Source organism: Mobula birostris, chromosome 8 (genome assembly GCF_030028105.1).
Source record: "Mobula birostris isolate sMobBir1 chromosome 8, sMobBir1.hap1, whole genome shotgun sequence".
NCBI classification, from domain to species: domain Eukaryota; kingdom Metazoa; phylum Chordata; class Chondrichthyes; order Myliobatiformes; family Myliobatidae; genus Mobula; species Mobula birostris.
The window spans coordinates 74,318,825-74,324,824 of NC_092377.1; positions in this window are offsets into that span (position 1 = coordinate 74,318,825).

Sequence of the window (6,000 nt, forward strand, 5' to 3'; positions counted from 1 at the left end):
GAATCATGCCTGTGACCATTTAAATGTCTGTCTATCCCATTAACAGTCAGTGTTGCCAAGGGACTACAGTTACAACAGCTGTTGCTCAAGTTCCAAAACCTTGAATTTGAACTCCTCCAGGTGATGACACTTAACTGGACCTGTAGTTGTCCACGATATAGGGAACTGTCCTGGAGGTCCCATATGGTACTGGATGTGCATTACATGGCTCTAAGATGCCCTTGTCATGTCTCTATTTATGATATTAATTTATTATGGAGATACCAGAACATCTCATTCTCACAACTTATCAATATCTCAAGTTTTAAATGCTGCACAAGGAGTACTCAACGGTATAAACCCTATGATATTTAGCCCACCTGTTAACCCTCTTAAAATAGCCAATCAAATCAACCACTGATGACAATAGCTGCATATATATAAAACACACAGTCTAGTTAACTTTGTGACAACCACTAACAAGTAGCTTATTTACTGTTGATCAGCTCACAGAAACTATTAATATTAAAATTATGTTAAAATGTAAAATCCCAAATTGAAAACTTGACTAATTACTATAAAAGATCAATCCCTGATATCTTTAAAATTCCTCAGCTCACCAAAATCCTGAGTTTGCACTCTGTCGAATAAACACTCTGGAACTGGACTCTGTGCCACTCATCTGTCTGTCCACAAGTCAAAAGACCCTCACCCCTAACATGAATGCATTTGTTTGTTTTGTCAAATCAGTAAACACATTTACAGCTGATGTCCAAATCTATAAATATAATTTTTTAAAAAAATTTAAATGACATAAGATGTCAGGACAAGCAACTAAAGAATTAAGTTTCACAAATCACCTTAACAAAGGAAAAAGGCTGACACATAACATTCAGGAGGGTGGAACATCATTAATTTTTATATTTTATCACCTTGTAATTTTTTATGTTAATGTTTAAGGAGCCCAGGAACTTTCTCAAACCTTTGTTAACATAACATTACACATGAACATTATTTATTACTTATTGCTTCTTTAGATAAATGGAAAACAAACACCATTGATACTGTAATTTATAAAGTTCATAGAAGTCCTTACCAGGTAGAAGTAACACATACTCAGACCACATGAGTACTGATGAAGGATCTCGGCCCAAAATGGCAGCTCTTTTTTCCTTTCCATAGATGCTGCCTGAACTGCATTTTGTACATGTTATTCTGGATTTCCAGCATTTACAGAATCTCTTATGTTTATGATTTACTGGGTAGGGGTCTTTTACCCTGAATGGAGTTTGAGATAACAGTCTAGCTGTGAATACATGTTGTGGGCATTCACTAAAGGCACCGAAAACACAGGAGTGCAGAGTTAAGCTGCAATTACACAGTTCATTAAGCTCACAGCTGCTCATAGTTTCTTTTAAAAAGGATATAAAGTAGCAACCTCCAGTTACCAGGTTCAGAATCAGCAATTGCCTTAAGTAGGTGATCAGCAGCCATTGGAAAGAGCACTTCAAAGATTTCCTCAGGGATGCCTCTATCCTTTGCACCCCATACTATAAAATCTGCTACCAACCACATTGACATCTCCCTGTCCCTGCAAGCAGATAAGGGGAAGCAATCCAATCCATTTCAAAAGGAGATCTCTGGAGCAGATGAAATGCCTGAACCTGAATAGTCCTTCCAGGTGAAGTAGTATTTCACTTGTGCTTCTTCTGGTTTCACATTGGGCCATTACTTTGCAAGCAGCCTTAAATAGCAGAACAGTGCCAGCAATGAGGGTTCAATTCCCACTGCTATCTGTAAGGAGACTGTATGGTCCCCCGTGACTGCGTGGGTTTCCTCGAGGTGCTCTGGCTTCCTTCCACATTCCAAAGACATATGGGTTTCCGTTAGTAATTTGTGGACATGCTATGTTGGTCCCAGAAGCTTGGCGACTCCCAGCACATCCCCGGACTGTGTTGGTCAATAGACAATAGGTGCAGGAGTAGGCCATTCAGCCCTTCGAACCAGCACCATCATTCACTGTGATCATGGCTGATCATCCACAATCAGTACCCTTTTCCTGCCTTCTCCCCATATCCCTTCACACCGCTATCTTTAAGAGCTCTAACTCTTTCTTGAAAGAATCCAGAGAATTGGCCTCCACTGCCTTCTGAGGCAGAGCATTCCACAGAACCACAACCCTCCGTGTGAAAAAGTTTTTCCTCAACTCTGTTCTAAATTGTCTACCCCTTATTCTTAAACTGTGGCCTCTGGTTCTGGACTCCCCAACATCAGGAACATGTTTCCTGCCTCCAGCGTGTCCAATCCCTTAATAATCTTATATGTTTCAATCAGCTCCCCTCTCATCCTTCTAAATTCCAGTGTATACAAGCCCAGTCGCTCTGATCTTTCAACATATGACAGTCCTGCCATCCTGGGAATTAGCCTCGTGAACCTACACTGCACTCCCTCAATAGCTAGAATGTCCTTCCTCAAATTTGGAGACCAAAACTGTACACAATACTCCAGGTGTGGTCTCACCAGGGCCCCGTACAACTGCAGAAGGACCTCTTTGCTCATATACTCAACTCCCCTTGTTATGAAGGCCAACATGCCATTAGCTTTCTTCACTGCCTGCTGTACCTGCATGCTTACCTTCAGTGACTGATGAACGAGGACACCTAGATCTCGTTGTACTTCCTCTTTTCCTAACTTGACACCATTCAGATAGTAATCTGCCTATTGGTCATTGGTGTAAATGACTCATTTCACTATTTGTTTCGATGTACATGTGACAAATAAAGCTAATCTTTACCTTTAGTCCATAGCTGAGTTTCCTTTGCCTATTACTTTAATTCTCCATTCCATTCCCACTCTGACCTGACTATCTGCAGCCTCAAACACTGTTCTAAAGAAAACCATTGTGAAATTGATTCATTTTCTGTCAGGGCATGTTTCTGCCTTTTGGACTCAATACCAATATCAACTATTTCAGATAACACACTTTCTCTGTTTGTATCAGAACTGCCTAGTTTTGCTGTAGGTTAGTCATCCATTATATTAAGTTAGTTCTTCTCTCTCCACTGACACCTGCTGATCTCCTGGGACTTTCTTACGGCTCGAAGTTGAGCTTCCCAAATATGACCCTTTGTTTGCTTTCTCTTGAACTTCCTTCGTTAATCTATCAACCACAAAGCTTCATCAGTTTATCACATACAACCCTGGCTTAACCCTATCAGAGATATTCACTTTGTTAACCCATCCCTCTCTCAACTTGTTTCTTTCCTTCCCACTTCTGATCATACTTTTTAATCAGAAATGCTCAGCATTTTTTCCTCTTTCCACAGAGGCTGCTTGAGCTGCTGAATGCATACATGCGTTTTATTGTGTTTTTTTAAATTTCAGCACAAATTGTAAACTAAAATTTAGAATGTTAGTGCATATTGAACTCATCACAAAAACCACAGAACGAAGAGGAAGTTTCTTCACATAAGACCTATTCTATCATAACTAATGTCATATACCTCATGCAACAGTTAAGTTTCTTGCATGAAATTGGCACATAATCTCTGCCGAATGCCACTTCCATGTGCCCAAGTTCTGATCGATAAATTGTTTTAAAAAACCCAAAAGATACAAGAAAATTACAAGGATGTGAGCAACATTTTTTGAGGTTGTACTTTGAGGTCATCCCAGATTATGAACACCAGACTTATAAATAGCCCGTATATGTGAACGAGCATTTGGGGGATCGGAGGGATGGTTGGAGGTTATTTGCTGTGCTACAGTGGATGTGCAGGTATCTTCTGTGGCTGGGGAAAGGGTATTTTGGCATGCCTTCTCTCCCTGCTGTCTCTTTGCCAACCACACACCCATCTGTGGTTGACCCCGTGTGACATGAGGAACTGCTGTGTACTCGTTTTTGCAGAAACATGGCTCTTGGGCAATATCACATGCTCCATCAATCTTCTGGCCGTGCCACTCAAGGACTTGTGCCTGATTATTTTGGACTGTATGTACTATTGTAGCTACAGTATATATGCTGTGTGTGACTACATGTACTGTGTTTTGCCCCTTGAACCTGGAGGAATGTGGTTTTGTTTCATTGTATACATGTGTGTGGTTGAATGATAATTAAACTTAAAACTTGTTCTTGAACTTGAAATTGTTCAGCTTTGAATCTGGAAACCTGTGAAGTGCTTAAGTAAAAGGTGAGTTGTTCTTCTAGCTCTCTTTGAGCTTCTTTAGAACAGTACAGGAGGCTACAACAGAGAGACTGGGGTAATAGGGAGGCAGAGAATTTAAAGTAACATGTGACCAGAAGCTCAGTCTTCTTTGGAAAATGAAGAGAGACATTCCACATGGCCACCATTAGATGTGTACTTGGTCTTCCCAAGGTAGAAGAATTGTATTGTCATCAGGAATGTAACAAGCTAATTTGAAGGTACAAATCTGGAAAGTATTGTTAAAGATACAGGTCTTATTATATTGTTGGCATTGAAAATGAATTCTTTTAGTGTATTTCAGTGTGGTTATCTTCTTGAATGGGAGATTTGGAGCACAGCATGAATAACAACATCCTCTACCTACAGGGCGACACAGCAGCATAGTAGTAAATGTGCCAGCAACACAGATTAAATTCCACTGCTGTCTGTAAGGAGTTTGTACGTTCTCCCAGTGAGCACCTGAGACTCTTGTGGATGCTCCAGACTCCTCTCACATTCCAAAGGTGTACGGGGTAGTAAATGGATGGTGCCAGCTCATTGGGCTGGATAGGTCTGTTACTGTGCTGTATTTCTAAATAAAAATCTTAGTGAGGAAGAGAGATAAGAATATAAAAGCATATAACTGCTTCAGACACAGAAATGCCCCATAAAGTGGCAGCAAGTATACATGCTGTCCTGAAACAAATGACAAATAATCTTTTCCGTCAAAGTACTTTCAGGATTCAGTGCTAAACCATTCAACGTAGGAGGAGGCCAATCATCTTTTTGGGCTGTGCAGACACATTGGAAGAGCTATTCAATTATTCCTAAAGCCCTGCAATTTGTTCCAAGATTTTTTATACCATCTCCCTTTTTAACATTCTTATTGTTTGCATTTCACTATGCAGTTCCAGTTCATTCCAGATTATAACAAGTGGCTGCATAAAAAATAGTTTCTCCTAACCCTCCCTCTGGTTCTTATGCTAGTTTCATTAAATCACAGACCTCTGATCATTGAACGTCCTATGAGGAGAAAGAGTTTCTCCTTATTTACTGTTATCAAAACAGTTAAATTTTGAGCAAGTCTGGTAAATCTCCTCTTAATCTTCTGGAATCTAATCTAGGACTATCATCTTGAAGCAGCATTGTTCTGACAATTTAGCTGAAGGCATTAAGAACAGTTACTTAATGTGATCGAAGAACCATATCTCATTCTCCAGTCAGTCTGCAAAAGCGTGCAGTGAAGAATAGAATGAGGACTGTGATTCAGGGCTGGTGGCAGAAAAGGAATAAAGATAAAAGGATCAGCCTTGGCTCAGCATACAACACTGCTATCTCTTGGCCTGAGGGCTATGACTTCACCATTTATGCCAATATAGAAGCTGATTCTCCAGAGCTACTTTGAGGGAGTTCTCTATAAATGGGGGCCTCTTCTGCCAGGATCTTTTATACCAAGCCAGTGTCTTCCATCTCAAATGTAAGGAACAATTCCAGGATCTATTTTGAAGAATGACAAGGATATTCATTTTAATATTAATCAATGCCGACCCTTCAACCCACGTTACTGAAAAAAACTTGAAAATTATTGTATTGTTATGGGTAGGGAACACAAAATGGAGAGAATGTCGATATTGTTTCCGACAACACTTCTTTGGTATTAAAAGGTTTTCTGCCATTTTATGACTCTGGACTCTCATGTTTCTTTTGTGTTGGTAAACAATTTGTCCATTGACTTAACATTTCATACACTGGAAAAGAAAGCATTCTGTGTTCTTTCTTCTCCTGCATGCATTTTGTCATTTTTAATAGGATCTGAGCTTTAAAGAAGGATTAATTT